The sequence below is a fragment of the Marmota flaviventris genome, chromosome 12, assembly GCF_047511675.1.
Source record: "Marmota flaviventris isolate mMarFla1 chromosome 12, mMarFla1.hap1, whole genome shotgun sequence".
NCBI lineage: Eukaryota > Metazoa > Chordata > Mammalia > Rodentia > Sciuridae > Marmota > Marmota flaviventris.
In genome coordinates, this window is record NC_092509.1 from 58,792,000 (window position 1) to 58,812,019 (window position 20,020).

The 20,020-nt window shown below is 43.5% G+C and overlaps 1 protein-coding gene across 2 annotated transcripts in view; it reads right to left on the reverse strand.

Moving 5' to 3' along the window:
• Cnih3 (cornichon family AMPA receptor auxiliary protein 3) overlaps window positions 1-20,020 on the reverse strand; it is a 110,468-nt gene that overhangs the window by 30,306 nt on the left and 60,142 nt on the right. The gene's annotated exons all lie outside the window — the stretch shown is intronic.

A 20,020-nucleotide genomic window follows, 5' to 3' on the forward strand; every position in this document is an offset into this window, starting at 1 on the left:
CAGCTTCAGCTAATTGCTGTCTTGAAGAATATGAATTCACTATTGCCAGATCCTGTGCATTTTTTTCTCAAAAGAATCTTGAAATCCAGATTTTGTGTGTGTGTGTGTGTGTGTGTGTGTAGGTTTTTCAGATTCTTAAAATACTAAATAGGTCAAACAAAACAAATTTGAAGAGTGTATCTGACCCACAGGCCATCACTTGAAACTCTTCGTATAAAAAAAGAAGAAAACAAGGTCAAGGTTAAAACTGACACCTACACCTACCTGCATTTGGGGTGTAAAGGAAGAGAAGGAGATGAAAAAGTGACAGAGATAAATGTGCACAAATCACAGGAAAACTATGATACTGTCACACCCAGGAAACCAAAAAGAAGTAGGTGCTAGTGTCATATTACAGAGAGGTCAGAGAGGAATCCAACAAAGAAGTCGGTCTATTGGATGGTAATTGGGACGTCATTGGTGACCTTCAAAATATCAGTTTCAACAGAATGAAAGGAACATCTGCTAGATTGCAAGAGATTCTGAGATGAGTAGGAGTGAGGAAGAGCAGGCAAGAAGTGCAAATGACTCTTTCCAGAATTTGGCAATCTATGAAAGGAGTGTGTGGGTTGGTAGCGTGAAGGGTTACCAAGGTCAATGAAATGTTTTTAGAACAAGGAAAATAAGATGTATTTGAAGATAGGAGAAAAAGAGCTGAGAGAGAAAAGGTCCTGGAAGAGAGGGCGTGGGTTTAGATATGCTCCAGTGTAAGTTAGGACACTGAATCACGGATTAGCATAAGAATGGGCTCAGAAGTGCCCTGAGAAAGGAAAGAAGATTTAGAGAGATGCGGGTGTAAAAAGTTTAAGTGGATGAGAAAGAAGGGATTGGAGGGAAATAGAATTGTTGGGAAATTTAAGGAAGGTAAAGGAAGTCAGGGGTAGCTCATGGAGGCAGGATGATCCGGAATAGGTGAGTCAGGGGACAGTTGAATGGGGAAGGATCCTGTAGTTAAAGGATGGGAATTCTTGAGGACAGGGATGGTCTCTGGCAGTGCCTGGGGTTCCACAACAGAGAGGAAAAACAGGTCAATAAAGACAGGATAACAATAAGGGCAGGACATTCCCTTCTGTGCCTTCCTACACTACTGTATACAATAGGTGGTCCTGAGGAGCAGGTACAGTTCACCGGCTCTGTATTTGGCAGCCAGGGTTCTTGCTGGCCATGATGCTCAAAATAATGGGCATATAAAGATCTTGTTAAAATGCAGATATATGATCCCATAGATTTGGGTGGGACAGGAGATTCTGCATTTATAAAAGCTCTCAGGTGATGCCAAAGTTGCTGGTCCATGGATCACTGGAACAGCAATATTCTAGGTGATGTCCAGAACCCCCATTGCTCATTGGCCATGATGTTCAAAATAATGTGCATCTGAAGATCTTGTTAAAATGCAGACGATGTTATGGGAACTGCCATGGTTTGAATATGGATAGTGTCCCCAAAGGTCCATGTGGTAAAGGCTAACTTGTCAGGTTTTTGCTTCTGGGAGGTGGGGGAACCTTTAGGAGGTGGAGCTTAGTGGGAGGTACTTAGGCTATTGGGGGAAGGCCCTCAAAGGGGATTTTGGAGCCCTGGTCTCTTCCTCTTCCTCTTTCTCTTTTTGCTTCCTGGGTCATGAGGTAAATGGTTTGCTCTACCGTGTGCTGCCTTGTCAGAGACCTAAGGGAATGGAGTCTCCAGGAAAAGTAGGGATCAGAGTGGCTTGTGACTCTGGATAATTAATAACAAATATAATGGGGGGCCAGGGCCATGCATGGAAGTCACATGCAAAGTGGGGCTCTTCCAAAGAGTGGAAGCATCAGGGAAGCTGGGAGAGGCAGCCCCCAGGCCAGCATCCTGTATGCTCATTTTCACATATAAATATTTATATGGGGTAAACAAAATACACAGTCCTCTATTGAAGTGCTTCTCAACCCTACTGCACCCTGGAAATATCTGGGGAACTTTTGAAATCTATCCACATTCAGGGACTCTTCAAAAAGGTCAATGTCATTTTAAAATATTGGACAGACTGTTCTAGATTAAAGGAGACTCTGGGAAACATGACATCTACATGCAATGTATGATCCTTGATTAGGCCCTGAATTAAAAAAAAAAACTATAAGAAATATTATTGGAAAAAATAAGAAAAATGTGAATATGAAGTACAATTAGTTATCATCATTATAACCAGTTCTTGGGTGTAATAATGGTATTGTGGTTGAGTGAGTATGTATTTAAGGATGAAGATCCATGACGTGTACAATTATATATGGTCCAACATATATTGGGCTGGGAAGCTGATAAAGCAAACAGCGTGCTGATAAAAGTGATGGATTTTAGTAAAGCTCTATCGGTGTTCATTATTCTATTCTTTCAACATTCCCTTGCACTTGATATTTTTCAAAAGAAAAAGTTGAGAGAGACTCTGTGGGGGTGGGACCTTGCATCTGGATCCCTGAGTTATAAAGCATCCCCAGGGGATACAAATGTGAATAATCCTGCATCATATTATCTACTGCTGACTTTAACCCTTGCAGAAAGTCCCCTGCTGGCTGTGAGAGCCTTTAGGATCCTGCAGAGCCACACACCCTTGATAAACACCTTCTGACTCAGCTGCTGCTTTCAAGAGAGAAGGGACTAGGTATGCATTCTTCTTTGAAGACCAGGACTCACTTGCGAGTCTCAGCAGTGTCCTGCTATGTAGGGGATACCAGTTTCCTCACCTCATAAGGACACACACCAGCCACTCTTTCACCTGCCACCCTGCCCCTTGGCACCCACAGTGAGCACTGTAGGTGTAACCCATGTGGCTGCCTTCTGAGTAGCCATCTAAGCCCTCATTTTACTTCAGGTTCACCCTGAGAGGCATACAGACCGTGGACACAGTGCAGCTCATTAAGCTGGCCTCATCGATGGCCTGGGCAGCACTGCTTTCACTGCCATTCTTCACTCACCCTGACTTAGAATGCACCAGAGACCAATGAGGAAAGCCTACTGGGCAGCAGCGACTTGGTGCACTATGGGGAAGGGCATGCAGGGGCTTCCCTTGTTCTGCCTAAATATCCACTCTGTGCTGATCCAGCTGGTGGCTGGTGATAGGTATACTAGACCCCTACAGAACCTGGAAATAGTCCCTCTGCTTAAAAATACTAGGAATATTTTTGCCTTGTGAAAAAGGATGAACTTCCATCTTTCAAGAAACAAATTGTTTCAGAAACTCTTAGTTCAAGAACCAGGTGGGGATACTTAAAAGAGTCAACCATGGGGGCTGGGGATGTGGCTCAAGCGGTAGCGCGCTCGCCTGGCGTGCGTGTGGCCCAGGTTCGATCCTCAGCACCACATGCAAGAATGGAGGTGTTGTGTCCGCCGATAACTAGAAAATAAATATTAAAAAAAGTTCTCTCTCTCTCTCTCTCTCTCTCTCTCTCTCTCTCTCTCTCTCTCTTTAAAAAAAAAAGTCAACCAAAGTCAACCATGCAGGTCAAGGAACTTGTGCTAATAGGAAATCAGTAACTGGCCATTGTCATTGCCAGGTCCACAGAACTATTAAGTGCAGTTCTAACTAACATTTGTAAAGTGCTCTTTGGGGCACTGTCTTTCTAATTTGGCTGCACACTGTGATCGCTTGGGAAGTTTTAAAAAATACTAATGCTGGGTCCCATGCCCAGATATTCTGACTTAATCTGTTAGGGATAAATTCTAGGCATCAGGATTTTTAAAACTTCCTCTAGGTGAGTCTTTTATACAGCAAGGCTTGAGGCCGTCTGTGAAGCTGGCTTCATCATTCACATTCGTTAGCACATGCAAGCTGCCCTTGGTGGCTTGGTGGCTGATCTGGAGGCTGGCTTTCACCTCTCCTCTTCAGTGCACAAAGCCATATGGGATGCACTGACACCAGATCATTGGCTCCTCAAAAGTCTCCTGACCCTCCCACAGTGGAAACAAGGCTTTGACCAGTTGTAATCAGGGGGCCTTAGGAAGTCAGAGGTGTCTCCAGCTGTGGAAAGAAACAGGGCAGTGCTCTGCCCCTGCCTGTTCTTGGTGCCATGCATAAAATGCTGAGGCCCAGGCCTCATCTCCTGAGTTTCCAATTAGGTAATGAGATTTAAGCATGGAAATTAAAAGTAAATCCTTGCAACCGGTGTGTTTCTGTAGGCCCAGAAGGAGAAGGAGAGGCTGTTGGCTGATGGAGAATTCCTGAAGCTTCCAACTCAGGAAAGTTTCCACTGACCCATAGGAGATGCTCAAGGATGGAGGGGGCAGGACAATGAGGGAAGAGAAAGGAGTGGGAAGTCAGGCCCTGGTGTCTGCATGGGCTCCAACAGCAGTCTCCACCTCACCAGGCCATTCAAAATCCACCCCTAGGGAGCTTTTGAAAACACATGCTTCTTTGACTAACTAGGTGAGACTGGGGATGGGATCCCTGGGTTTTAGAAGCCACCCTCCCTAGCCCCCAAAGATTTGAATGTGGTGCTGAGATTTGAAGAATGCAATCTGTGAGAACAAATTTCTGACAGCTCAATTCTGTGTCTAGCTGGGGAGCCTAGGATGTCCCCCTCTGCAACAAACCAGGCTGCAGGGGCCCCCAAGACCATCTAGTCATTGATGATGCTGGATAGGGAAACAGACACCATTTTACAGTGCTGATTGGAATACAAATTGCTTCAAACTTATTGGGAAAGTAATTGGCAATTTTTTAAAAAGTACAAATTCTAGCCTTACAATCTTACTTCTTGGGAAGGAGAACACACACAAAAAAAATGGTTTTGCAAGTTTGCTGGTAGGGGCCAACTAAACAAAACTGAAAACACATAATGTCTATAAATATGGAAATTACTGAAAATTTTGTGTGTACTATGGAATACTATGTAAGTTTGTGCAATCATTTTTTAGGAGATATCTATAGTTTTTGACCTATTGGAGTATCCATGATGTAATGGCACAGGGAGAAAGAAACCAGTTACAGTATTCCCCGACCCTTATCCTCAGGAGATATGTTCCAAGACCCTCTATGGATGCCTGAAACCTCACATGGTACCCAGCCCTATTATTCAGTGCCTTTTCCATCTTAACTAAGCACTGATTATGCACTGTGGCTATAACTTTTATAGCTTGCAGTACATCCGTAAAACTAGCAGGAGTTTATTTTCCTTCCTTCACAATTTCACTCAACTACCTTTATAAATTTTAAAAATTAATAAAGGAAAGCCAAAGAGAAAGCTCTGGAATAAGACCTGGATTCAAATTCTGGCTTTGAGTATACTCACTTATATTACTTAATCTCTCTGCCACTCCTTTTCCTCGTACGCTGCACCTAGCAAGGCCAAAGTCAGAGGACTGCCCAATCCCTTTAGAGAACTCATCTCACCTCCGTGTATTCTAGATGTTATAGATGGATTTATGGTACTTGTTTGCCAAGTGAGGTTTTGATCTTGTTTTGTTTCCATCCCTTCTTTCTATGACCCTATTTCTCCCTTTTGAAAGGGAGTGCTTGCTCTGCAACATTGTATATTGTACATATGTATCTAGTTTTCGATTTTTGCAGGATCATAGTTAAGAGTTGGCTGTGAGTCTCAGATGAGACTTAGGTCTTGATTTTGAGGCCATGCTGGACTGTTATGACTGTAAATGCTCTTCACTATAAACTAAATGCATTTTACATTGTGAGATGCTTTGGGGGGTCAAGGATGAAATGCCATGGCTTGAATATGAGATGTCCCCCAAAAGTTTCTATGCTAATGTGGATAAGTTAAGAGGTGAACTAATAGATTATGAGACTGTAACCTAATCAGTGCATCCTAGTTTGAATGGACTGAGTGATAATCATAGAAAGGTGGGATGGCTAAAGGGGGTCGGTTGCTGGGACATGCTCTTGGGGATTGTGTCTTGTCCCCTTGCTCCTCTCTCCCTGTATTTCTGTTTCCCGGCCACCATGAAGTATGCTGCCTTCCTTCACCCTATCCTTTAGCTATGACGTTCTGTCTCACCTCAGGCTCAGAGCAATGGAGTTGGCTGACCATAGACTCCCTCACTGGCCTCCGTGAAGCCATGAGGTACAATAAACATTTCTCTTCTAAGTGTTTCTTTTTGGGTATTTTAATCACAGTGATGAAAAACTGATATATATGTATATATACATATATATACACATATGTGTATCACATATGTTATATGAAAGTATATGTATATATGCATACACACATCACATATACTTTCATGCTGAAAGCTAAATGGGACCCTAATGATAATTTTCCCATCTATCAATATGTATAAGAGTATGGAAAAGGTATTCCTTATTTCCTACATTTACTCAGATTATATAAAAAAGATACAGAGTAAATTTCCATATTAAAAACTATCTGTAAGTACCATGTATTCTGAGAATTATGGAATTCTTGGCTAGACTGTCTCACTTAATAGAGGTCCTTCTGGTGTCCTGTTCTCAGACCTCCACCTTCAGAACGGTGAGAACTAAATGTTTGTTATTTAAGCCATCCAGTGTTTTGTTACAGCAGCACAGATGGATTAAGACTGCATTGAAGACCTATCTTCCAGGTCTAGGTAACTTTGCTTCCTCCGGCAAAGGAAAAGAATCTAAGTCCCCTTTTCACCTTCTACATGCAATAGTGACCCCCTCACTGGCCTCCCAGAAGCTTCTGCAGGAATGACTTATTTGGCTTATCCTACAGAATACTCTGGGTGGTCAGTATTCTTTACGATTTCCTTCAGCTCCAGAATGGCTCATGCTGTCCTGCTACCAAGTGACAACTTCTGGGCAGCATCATGCCTGGGATCTCCTGGGAAGGGATGCCCTATAAACAAAAATAGTTACAATAATTATATAACTTCAGCCCCACTCAGCAATTGGCACTTCTGTGGAAGCTCATATCTGTGTACATGGGTTTGGTCCTGACCCTGTGCCTCCTGGGGAGACAGGAACTGGAGCTAATTAAGATGATGAATGACCCATGCTTTGTCCAATGTGCTAAGTTAACCATCTAGGCGTGGGTGACTGGCTCTGCGTGCTGCTCCCTGAAAGGGGTGCGATTGCAAGAAGCAGAGCCCAGTTCCTTTTGTTTGTGCTGCCTCCCCTAGATAATGATGGGGGAAATTCTTCACAGACTTTGCTCACAATAAGCTTGCTTTTTATTCTGACAAATGGCTCCCTCTTCTCTGAATGACACCTGTGATGATGGGGAAATGCAAGATAAATCCAAACCCAGGAGTTCACTATTCACCCTATTTGCCAAGGAGCAGAATTAGCATTCAAGGATAGACCAATGTGTCTCCTTTCATCCAAGAATTGCCTTTTTATTTTTTTCCTTTAGTACCAGGGGTTGAACCCAGGGCCTCACACATGTTAGGCAACACTACATCCCCAGTCCTTTTTAGTGATCCTCCTGCCTCAGCCTCCCCAGTAGCTGGGATTACAGGCATGCACCACTGAGTCCACCTCCCTTTAGCCAAGGGGATGTTGTTTCCAAGAAAAGTCCTCTCTGGTGCATGCATCCTCCTATGGGTTGTCCCATGCCCCCTCCCCCCAAATTCATCTTGAGGTGTTTGGAGTCAATGTCTTTTATTCATGTATTTAACAGAAGAAGGAAAATCTTCTGATTAAACGTACTTTTATTTTTTCCATTATTTGCTCTTTCTTCCTGATATCCAAATGAGATAGGAATTTGAGATACTAGGCTCAAAGGATGTGCCCAGGAACCATTGAAATACAGAAAACATCAATGAACAATTGCAACTCCTCAGCGACCGGCCCTTGGCTGGTGCCCTTGACTTATGCCTTTGTAACATGCAGACAATGTGCAGAGGCAGGAAAAACCAGTACAAAACTGTGAGGTTCCACACTGACTCCACCTCTAGTCCAGACCCCAGTAGCTGACCCTCTATAAATACATCCCACACCAATGGATGGCTCTCTCTCCTTATGGAGATAGCCTGCATTCTCCCTAAATATGTATCTACAAAATAAACTTCTGTCTATACCTTTGGAGCATGCTGAAATTCTTTTCCATCATGTAAGCCAAGAACTCTGCTGATGCTGAGTCAAATTTCCCCTTGTCCCCAAGAGCTCCTTCTCCAGAGACATGTCTTCCTCCATGACACTAATATCCCATCTTTTGTCATTTACCTCGTGTTTTGAGGACCTCCTTTTGAGAATTTCCTTTGCTAATCATGGATTCTCTTGGCTTTCCTTCATCTGGGAATAACTTTGAGCCAAGTATTAAAAGGTAATTAAGATTAAGTGAAGTCATTATGGAGGATCTTAATCCAATATGACTGGTGTCCTTATAAGAAGAGGAAATGATGACACAAAAGAAAGACAAGACAAGTTATGACAAGCTACAATGAAAAGACACCATCAGAAATCCAATGAGGGGAGCCTCAGAAGAGACCAACTCTGCAGATACCTGGGTCTGGTACTTCCAGCCTCCCAAACTGAGAGACAATAAATGTCTGATGTCTAAGAGTCCTCCCCGCCCTGCAGTCTAGGGAATGGAATCAGGGTGGCCATGCGTGACTAAAACAGCTCCCCAGAGGGGCAGCCTAAGGGGCCTCGTGTCCTCACAAGGCTCTTTCTCCCAAGACAGTTTCCCCAGTCTCTTAAAATTGAGAAGATGCTTTTGTTCAAAACCTTTTATCTCGTTTCTGACTTGGAGGTTGAAACTCAGTTAACTAAGGGATGGTAGGTAGTCTGATTAGAGAAGGGACTTCTCTGTGTGTGCCTGGCAGAGGACTGTGGGACTGGATAAAAACTGCTATGTCCAGGGTGGTACTGAGTGTCTTCTGAAAACCCTGAAGGTGTTGAAATGTCTGGAGAAAGTAGGAGAATATGTCTTTACCCCTTGCATGGAGGCTCAGAGACTACTAGAAAGGGCAGGCATTTGGGTGGCAGAAGCAAATTTGAATCCAGAATTAGTAAACTGTAATGAATAACTATTGTTGGGGACCAAGGCAAGAGTGTACCCCTCAGAGCCCCAGCTCCCCCATCTCAAAGGGCATTGTAAGAATATTTGGGAAAAGTGCCCGGTGCAGCCACTATGGAGTTTGTTCTACTCACTCACTCCCTCGTTCACTCTCTCTGTCCACAAAGCCTTAACCAGCTGCGTGCTGCTTTCTCAGCAAAGCACTGAGCAGTGAACAAGACCCACAGTCAATGCCTCCACTGACTCTGCAGTCTGCTGAGGAAAGCAAACATTTCACAAAGTAGTCTACCTTCTGACTTTTCCCTTCCACACCTGCCTTCCTTTTAGAGTTGGGAATATTTGTGCATTGAATTACTTTATCAGTAACCAAAACAACCCAACATCCACCATTCTTGGTTTCTATCACCAGGTGACATCATCCCTATCAAAAACACTGGAAGTGGTACCTATTCAAGTCTAGTACATGCAGAGGATTTTACTGGCCCTCTCAGAAGATGTATCATTGATCACATCCTTAACACCTCCTGCTCATGTAATCTGGACCACATCTTTCCCCCTCCAACAAATTCCTATGTTGAAGTCCTAAGCCCCAGAGTGTGATGGTATGCAGAGACAGAGTCTTTAAAAAAGTAATTGAGGTTAAATGAGGTCAGGAACTTGCCCAAGTGGCTTCTTGATTTGGTTCCCACCAGGACACCAGCAACATTGGCACTACCTTTTGCTGATGTGCTGAGTGGTAATGGTAACAGCGGTGATGTCACCACCGAAGGGCCACAATGGCAGAGCTGTTCTGGTGAGGCGTGTTCCCCGCCCACCTCCCTGTGCTATAACCGATGATCATTGTCCAGGATTTCATCACTGCTCTGACCATTTGGCAGACACAGAAAGGGAACAGTATGGTTTTTCTGTCCCCTTATAATAATGGCACTTTGCATTTGTATAGCACATTTAAGTTATTCAGTGCGTTTTCTTGTCTATTGCTGGGTCTTACCCTAATGAAACAAAACTCCATGTGTTGTATAATTGTCTGTGCCACAGAGACAGTTTAGGAATCGGAGCCAATGGAAGCTGGTGCTGGAAGAGGACCAATGCCCTAAATTGCTTAAAGAATAACAAGTCCCATACAAGTTGCAAATAGAGCCAGCATGATAACTTGGAGATGCAGCTTTTCCTTGGGGAGAAGATACATCTGGAGCAAGCAAATCAATTTAGCACAAGTTGGGGCCCAAAGGAATTCTCATCCACGTTCCAGGGCTCTCTCTGCAGCCTCTTTCTCACTACAGGCTGGTGCCTGGTTTTAGCTTTAGGGAGGGGCAGAGGAGTTGGAGATGGTGAGAGGCAAAGACTGAGTAAAGCAGTCAAGAATAAGACGGTATTAGGATTTGGTAAGATGGGCTCATTTTGTGGCCCAGAAACATACCTTACAAATGTTTCCTGCTTCTTCAGCAATTTGAAAAAAGGGCAAGAATGAGGATCTGGAAAGGTAAACATCTGGGGGCTTGATAAACAGAATTTGGGGGCTCATCTAGAAGCAAAGTTTGCTCCAAGAAAAACAAGTTGTCCCTGTATTGTCTGAGATGAGTCATCCTGCTGGGCCGACCATCCCCCTGGAAGTGAGGCTCTGACTTCTGCAGTCCACTCTGGCCCCCGTTGGCAAATTATTGCTTTTACTCCAGTTCCATTTAGAAAATGATGGCTCTCTAAATCATACCCTGGGGACAGAGAAAGTGAAAATGCCTCCCCACCTGCGTGGCTGAAGCCTGCCTACCCTTCAACTCTGTGATTCGCAGTCTGGCTGCACATTAGAATCACCCAGGGAGTTGTTAAAATCCCAGGACTCGGGCTGGGCTCCAGACCAATTAAATCAGAAACCACAGGGGTGGGACCCAGGCAACCATATTTTTTAAGCTCTCCGGGTATTTTTAATGTACAGCCAAGGATGGAAACCAGAACTCTAACTACATCCATTACAATGCTCACCCACAGGGATTGAGGGATGCTCTGTGTGACAAAGTATATCACACCTGCCACTGACCTTTCTTCGGTCTCTTCCACGTGTCCTAATTGCATGCTCAGCAGTGAAAATTCTGCCTCGTGCATTATAGAAATGATAGTCAGTGGGATTATGTGGTTGCTGGTCTCATGTTCATTAATCCATTTATTGAATTAACATACATCAGAATCTGCTAGGCAATGCAGCAGGTACAGAAACAAAGAGGACATGATCCCTGCCTTTGAGATTACAAGTGTGTGATGCATGGGTACAGGCAATCACAATGTATGGCTTCATGTGATCAGGGCTTTGAGGGACTCTCAGGCATGCTGAGAAAAAGCAAACTCTCTTTTAACTGGCCTGAGCATGCCTTCACAACCAACCTATCACACACACACACACACCCTCAGCACATAATACAGGACTGTATAGATGGTAGGTGCTAAATGGATTCCAGTTGAATGAATGAACGGATTCAGAAGGGTACTCAGCATGTCCCATCAAGGCCAACTCCAGGACTTCTTATCTCCCTCCTACCCTCACCATGTCTAGCTTCCTCTAGGTTTCATCTAATAGAACTCAAAACTTGTGTTTTTTCCCTCTAACTGCCCTTGAAGTTCCAGGGAACACGTCAGTACCTGTGTGCCCTGCACTGGCTGCTCTGCTGACTGAATTCTTCCCTAAGACAGAAAGACAGAGAAAGAGGTTGATTGTAAGGAATTGGATCACATGATTGTAAAGACTTGGGAAGTCCAGAATCTGCATGGTGGACAGGCTGGAAACCTCAGCAAGAACTGGTGTTACAGTTGATATCTGCTGCAGAATTCCCTCTTGCTCAGGAGAAGTCAGTCTTTTTGTTCTACTAAGGCCTTCAACAGATTGGATGAGGCCCACCCACACTACAGAGGGTGTTGTCAATCAGATATAATCATCCCTGCCAAAACAAGCTGAAATTTAATTGCCCAAAGTAATGGTATTAAGAGGTGGTGGGGCCTTTCAGAGGTGTTTAGGTCAAGAAGGAATTATTGTAGTTTACCCAGAAGGACAAGAATCATGACTGCACCAGTGGGCTATTATATGGCAGAGTTACCCTTTATGTTTTCTGTATTCTGCAAATACTCATCTGCCCTTCTTCTTTCTACCTTGAATTGAAACAGCATGAGACCCTTACCAGAAAGCTGAATGTATGCCAATGCATGCTTTTGGTATTTCTAGCCTCCAAAACCATGAGCCAAAAGAAACCTATTTTCTTTACCAATTATCCAGCCTCAAGTGTTCTGTTACAGCAGAAGAAAATGAACTGAAAAGGATGATCTGTTTTATTCAAAATCCACCAATTTAATTGTCAATCTCATATCCAAATACCACCACAAAAACATCCAGAATAATGTTTGACCACATATCTGGGCTCCATGGCCTGGCCAAGTTGATACGTAAAATTAACCATCATGAGTGGGGAGGAATCTATATTTCAGGAATCTGTACATTTAATAGTCTACCCAAATGTGTGGAGACCACTCTCAATACTCCATCCTACATTCATGGATAGTTTCAGGGTTTCTCCTCCCACTGCCTCCAGGGCTGATGGACTTCTTCCCTTTCTGAGGCTGGGGGGTCCCAGTTGCACGTTGATCTCAAAGCCAACTTTCTATCAAGCTTGGGGTGGGAAGTTGTTCTCTCCACCCAGGGCCACAGCACAGCAGGATGTGGAGATGTCCCTGGAGCCCAGGGCTCTGCTTCTCCTGGGCTGCCTCCAAAGGAGTTGGCAGCTGGCCACAGTGCCTACTTCCTGTCAGCTTCTCTTGGTTGAAGCTCTTCTTTTCCTTTCTCCCTCAACAGATCTAACTCTCCAGACCACAGGGAGCTTTTCTGGGAGCTGCTTATGAATCACCAGAACATCCACCAGACATTCCAATCATCCATCATGGTCTCCCTACCCTGGCTACCCATGGGACTTTTTCAAAATACCGATACCTAGATCCTTCCAAGACTTCCTGGAACAGAACTTGCTGGATGTGGGTCTTCAGCAGATGTGTGTTGAAAATGCTCCACAAGGGACTCTAATGTACAAAAGACTAGACACTACCAGGTCCACTAAGGACACATAGAAAAGAATGGCAGGCTCTGTTGGTTGCCTCCTGGTGCTATGCTAGAAGGTGAATTTCCACAATAAGGACACCAATGTTTCCCTCAAGACTCTTTATATGATTTGCCCTGTAACTGTGTAGCCCCTCCCACTCAGACCCTGGGCACGGTCACATGACTTGCTTCAGCCAACAGAACACTAGTAGATTTGATGCAGACTGAAGCTTGAAAAAAATAATCTCTTGTGCCTTTCCACTTCTCCTCTATGAAGTAGAAACAAGCCTGGGGTGGCCACAGGAGGTTGAGATGTGGAGCAGAGGCCAATATCCCAGCAGAGGCCAAACTAGATTAGCTAATTTATATATCTGACCACCAGATATACAAATGAGCCCCAGCAGAGACCCGAAGAATGTTCCTCTACCCCTGGCCCAAGCCAAGGCCCACAGAACCAACCAGATGACCCTGGACTCATGAGAAACACAACATGGCATTTGTGGTGAGCTGATTTGATGCCTTACAGTGGTGGCAACAGAAGGAGAGGACCCAGCAGCTATCTAGATAGCAGTGAAAAGCCAGTGCCCTCTTACTTGTTAGGGACTTGTTCGACAAGCCCTTCATGTCCCCTGCTGCAGCCCTGGGAGAGAAGTGAAGTGAGGACAGGCCCAGTCTCTGGCCCCCGCCAGCTTCCGGTTCAGCAACCCCATGACAGCACTGCTATTTACTCAGAGAGGAAAATGTTCCACCTTTCCCTCTGACTAACAAGGAGTCTGCCTCAGAAAGCATCTGAAAATAAATTATACATGAGACATGGTGTCTGAACCAGTTGCAAGTTTTGTTCCAGGATATTTTTACTTTTCTTAAACATTCCCTTCAGGGGTGAACTATCCTACCAAGAAGTTAAAGAGAATTAGAAAGGAGGCTTAAAGGAATCCACTTGGTCCCATCAATGGTGAGTAAAGAATAAGATATGGTCCCTGAGGCCATAGGTGGCTTTCAGGATTTGTATCTTCCCTTTAAAATAGCTGAGCCGTATTCCTGTAGTGGTGGTCCCTAGGGAGTGTGTTTCAAAGAGAACCAATAATTTTCTCCATAATGTGGAGATTTAAAATGTGGGCTGTTGGGCTGGGGTTGTAGCTCAGTGGTACAGCCTTTGTCTAGAACATGTAAGGCACTGGTTCAATCCTCAGCACCACATAAAAATAAATAAAATAAAGTTATATCCATCTATAACTAAAAAAGATAATTAAAAAAATGTGGAGTCTTATCAGATCATCTCTCCTTCAGATCCCAGATCTACCACTTATGAACTGTGAGACCCTGGGACATATACTAACCTCTATACCTCAATTTCCTTAACTGTTCAGTGGGGCCATTAATAGAGACTACTTTTAGGATATTTCTGGGGATTAAAAGAGTTACTATTTTTTTATAAGATTAGCTCTTTTTATTTTTTTAAAGAGAGAGAGAGAGAATTTTAATATTTATTTTTTAGTTATCGACGGACACAACATCTTTGTTTGTATGTGGTGTTGAGGATCGAACCTGGGCCACACTCATGCCAGGCGAGAGCGCTACCGCTTGAGCCACATCTTGTATTTGGGGCAAAAATGGGAGTTCATAACCCACTTGAATCAAATGTATGAAAGATGATATGTCATGAGCTTTGTAATGTTTTGAACAACCAATAAAAAAAAAAAACATGACAAAGCCAAAAGTGTTAAATCTCACTACTAATAAAAAACTGCATGTTTTTATTTTAAAAAAAAAAGAGTTACTACTTTTAAAGATTACAGTAGTCACTCAAGAAATGTAAACAGCTATTATTATTGTCACGGTGTAGAAATACCCCAAGGAAAGAGAATTCTAATCTGGAAGACTTCTCTGCATCAGGGATGGTCTCTCTAGGCATTCCACACAACTGCCTCTGAATTTATGTGTCCCTTTTTACTGAATTATGTCTTGCCTTTAAAATACTCCCTTCCCTCCAGAGCCCTGCAGGAAGACTGTACCAACAGCTTTGAAATCAAGACAATCGCAATCACTTTTGTGGCAAGGAATGCTGTAGCTAGAGAGAAGGTGCCATCTTCCCCATTCTTACATAGTTAATGCATGACAAATATTATGCACCAAAGCAACATGGTTCGTTTGTTCTTTCTTTTGTTCTTTCTTTATTTTTCTCAATGAATGCCTACTATCATGCAAGCAGTCTGTTAACTAGGCATTAATTAATTGCATGCTCAAAATGTTACTTTGATTGAAGCAAAATTCACATAATATAAAACTATCCATTTTTTGCTTATAGATTTTTTACTTTATAGCACTTTCTTTTTTTATTTGTTCTAATTAATTATACATGACAGTAGAATGCACTTTGACACATCATACCTAAATGGAGTATAGTTTCTCATTCTTCTGCCTTGAAATTATGGCATTTGCCAGTAAATGGATGGAGCTGGAGAATATACCGTGCTAAGTGAAATAAGCCAATCCCAAAAAACCAAAGTCCAGATATTTTCTCTGTTATGAAGATACTAATTCACAATAAGGGGGGATAGGGCTAGGGAAGAATACAGTTACTTTGCACTAGGTAGAGAGAAGTAAAGGCAGGGGAGGGTATGGAAATAAGAAGGGCAGTAGAATGAATCAGACATTATTACCCCATGTACATATATGACTACACAACTGGTGTGATTTTACATCATGTACAACCAGAAGAACATGGATCTTTCTTGAAGTTCTGGTTCTGGTATAGAAATGCATTTAGTAGCTCCTACTTAGGTCAAAGAAATTGGGATGGAATTTAAACCCATCTATTTATAAATTTATAGAATCAACAAATGACTGAACTTTGTCATAACATTGCTTTAAAAATAAAGATGTTCCCCCTTATAAAAGTGGCACATGCTAATGATACCAAGTTTACCATTGCTATAGTTTGGACCTTGACAGTTCCCCGAAGGCCCAAGTGTTAAAGGTTTGGTCCCAGGGTGGTGCTATTCAGAGGTGGTGGAACATTTAGAAGATGGGGCCTAACGGGAAGTCCTCAGGTCATGGGGGTGTGCCCTTGAAGGGGATTTCAGGACCCTGTCTCTTCTCTGTCTCTTGTTTCCTGGCTCATGAGGAAACCACTCGGTTCACCCCTCCATGTGCTCCTGCCAGGACATGCTGCCCTTGCTGGAAGCCCAAAGATATGGAGCCACTCAATCTTGAACTCCAGAACCATGAGTCAAAACAACCCTTTTCTCTTTAGATGTTAACTACCTCAGGTCTTCTCCAGTGACAGAAAGCTGACTAATATAGCTATTGCCACAATAATGTTATATAATAACTCACTCCAAAATCCAGTGCCTTAAAACACCAGTCCCTTATACTTGCGCACGTCTAAAGGATCCATGGGCTCACCAGAGCTAGTGGGCATGGCTCTGAGCCCTGGATCTGCTCAGGGGAGCTCCCCATGCCTCTTATCCTCCTCACATCAATGGGTTAGCCATGCGATCATCTCACTGAACAGAACTGACTTTTCACTGTGAAAGTGTCACATCTCTTTCCCGTCGTCCCCTCTGACCGCTGCTTTTAGAACCACACTATGGAATTTTTGCAGTGGATGCAGGCAGCTCCTCACAGCTTCACTATATGACCCCTTTCTACCACAGGGGCATGGCTCAAAAGGGCGACAGGCATAGGTGGCCATTAGTGGGAGCACCTGAGGACTTATCACCACTGTGTCCTTTCCAGCATCAAACCTGGAGCACCTGCCCCCTGCTTCTATCCTTCCCAGTGATCTCAACTCCTGATTCTCACTGGCTCCTCCTCCTCTTCCCCCTCCACGTCTCCATAAGAACGTTTAATGGGAGAATGAAAAATATCCTCCACGAGACCTTCTTCTACCCATGAATGCCAGAAAAATCTGCAGTGAGACCAGATACATTCTTGGAGAAATTGGGACACGTTGTAGAGAACCCCAGAATTGTCAAGCAAAAAGGGACATCCCCAACTAGACAATAAGGCTGTCCCCCACTTGGGCATGCTCAGTCTAGCTCAAATCATCTCAGAGCCATGAGCTCATCTGACTTGGTCTAAGGAGTGTGCCCATTTCCTAGCCACCCCCCTTCCCTCAGGGCAACCAATGCCAAGGTTTGATCATCACAGCTTAAAGCAAGTTTTTCCTGCCCCTCATTTGGACTTGCACTTCAGCTCCTTCCCTGGAACCATTCCCTCAACTTGCAAATGCAACAGGAGGCCCCTTGGCAGTCTTCGCCCCGCAAGAACCCCTTATGTGCCTAAAAACATCCATCAAACCTTCCACGATGCGTCCCGCTCCCAAACCCGTACTTTATAGCAGCCCACAGACCTTACGACAGGCCCTGGTGGGGACAGCTTTGCACGAAGCAAGTGGCTCTTGCTACAGAAAAAATGAATCATAAGCACAAGTCGACACCAGCATCCTGCAGTTCAGACAATTACCCAAGGAACACATTTTCTGATAATTATAGAGCTAAAAATGGATCCACTTTGAAAATCCCTTCCTTTCTCCAGAGAAAGCTGAGGAGGTGGTTTAACAACAATCAGCTGCTGAGATGCATCATATTCTGGGGTGTTTGGGAGACTAGTTCCAAGAAATTTCTTGGAAGGTACAGTTCCCAGAAGGTGGTGATGCTAACTAGACCCATGAAACCTCCCCACCATCCCCAATTCGTGCCCATAGCTTGGGATTCTCAACTCAGGAGAGACAGGAGGAGACATTTAAAACAAGAGAGACAGGAGGAGGAGGCCCAGGCCATCCCACCTTTGGGATGCTGCTGGAACATCACATGACACTCATCTATGGAAATGAGTGGCGCTGCGGGGAACACCACCAGCCACAGATAATCTCAACCCCCTTCAGCAACAAATGTGGGCATGGGAATATTAAAAAGTGTTTCAGGCAGGAATAAAGGATCAGGACATTAACACTAACATTTAGTATGTATTGAGCACCTATGTGCTGTGCATATATTTTATCTTATTTAGTTTTCCCAACAACTCCTTAAGGGGGTACTGGGATTGCTATCCCCACTGAGAGTCACACTGAGGCACACACCATACATTGCACAGATAATAAGGGCACAGACAGGATGTGTGAGCAGCCAAAGTTTGCAGGCTTTACCCCCACCCTTTGGGTCTGAAGGCTGAGAGAAGATATTAGGAAGATTAAACACAGACTAAAGAAAGGGTTCAGGGCATACACATCGAGGAAAGGAAAGGGCCAGGAGGATCTGTAGGTTGGAGCTCTTCCATGTCAAAACTGAACACAATCTTGAGTTAAATTTGATTTTAAAATTCAGACTGTATGCAGCTAGTAAACATAGTAAAATACGTAAATTTTACTATGTCATGGACACCCCAGAAATGAAGAAATGAAAAGATTACTGACTATCCCAGTGTTCCCAAGAAGAAGGATTTATTTAGATTGCACAAGTGCTTGAAGCAGCACTGATTTGATTCACTTGATAAATATTTATTGGGCATCTTCAATAGGCTACATACTGTTCTACATTCTATGTCACTAGATGTGACAGTGAGCTAAACAAAATCACTGACCTTCCAGAATTGGCATTCTGGTGGAAGGAGACAGAGGACAGGCCCTGTACCTAAATGCATTTGTGAGAACACAGTACAAGAAGTTACCAAATTAAGCTAAAGAGCATGTGAGCTATAGCAAGATGCCAATGGCCAGACGATCAGTAGCACCAACAAGTTGAAATTACATTTAGAGGGGCTGGGGATGTGGCTCAAGTGGTAGCACGCTCGCCTGGCATGCGTGCGGCCTGGGTTCGATCCTCAGCACCACATACAAAGATGTTGTGTCTGCCAAAAACTAAAAAATAAACATTAAAATTCTCTCTCTCTCTCTCTATCTATCTATCTATCTATCTCTATCTTAAAAAAGAAAGAAATTACATTTAGAAAGGAAAATGGTCAGTGAAAATGGTCTCAGGTATCCAGGGCACAGAGACAAAGAGGTGAAGAACTAACAATCGAACTGTAAGAAAACAGACATGCTTCTGACAAGAAAATAAGTAGGAGAAAGATTCCTTGAAGGAATAAAACTGTAGGCATGTGGCTTGTTTCTGCTTCAAGTTAGAAAACCATGAAGCACTAGAAGGAGTGATTATCACCTGAATTCCTGAAGTCAGGGCTTCATGCCCTCTGATTTCTACCCTGAACTACTCTCTCTGGTATTCTCCACTATGATGAGCAGCGATTGTGTTAAATCTCACAGAACCAGTAGTAGTAGCATAGGAGAGGAAGGGCAAAAAAAAAAAAAAATGGGAAAAGGTTCTTGGAGTACCATGTTTCCTGGAGTAAAATGCCTAGAAACTTATGCAAACTGTATGCAAACGAGCAAAAGGCAATGCTAATTCTTGCATAATTTGCTTGCTCTTGTATCCTTGGCACTGACCTTAGAGAAGTCCAGGACTCTACGGCTGTGGACAACAGAACCTTGGCAAAGACAGCCACAGGCCACTGTCTGCTGTCTGGCCAGAGCCCAAGACCAGCAATATAGAAGTATGAACAAGGCTACTTAGCATGGATACAGATTGTCACTCTGCCAGAAAATACAGGGAGGAAACAAAAGGAAGCATGGGAGTCTGAGAAACAAACCTTTGATTTTATCTTGATCCAGTCCATGCCACTTACAGGTCAGTCTTAAAGAGCAAACTAGAGACGATGGAAGTGATGGCTGGAACAGGTTATAAGTTGACTACAGCATTATCTAGGAAAGTGATTTACATATTCATGATTCAAATTATATGTTATTTTCTTAATCATTCTTTTTTCCTTGGATCACTAATATTTTCAAATGCATGTCTTATCTGAGCACACTTTCCCACTGTGACATACAAGATGTGGAATTCTAACATGCTGAGCTTCTTAGAAAACATTAAAGGACAAGTAATTAGCTAGAAAAATAATTGGCTTCTTGATTATGTTCTCTCTC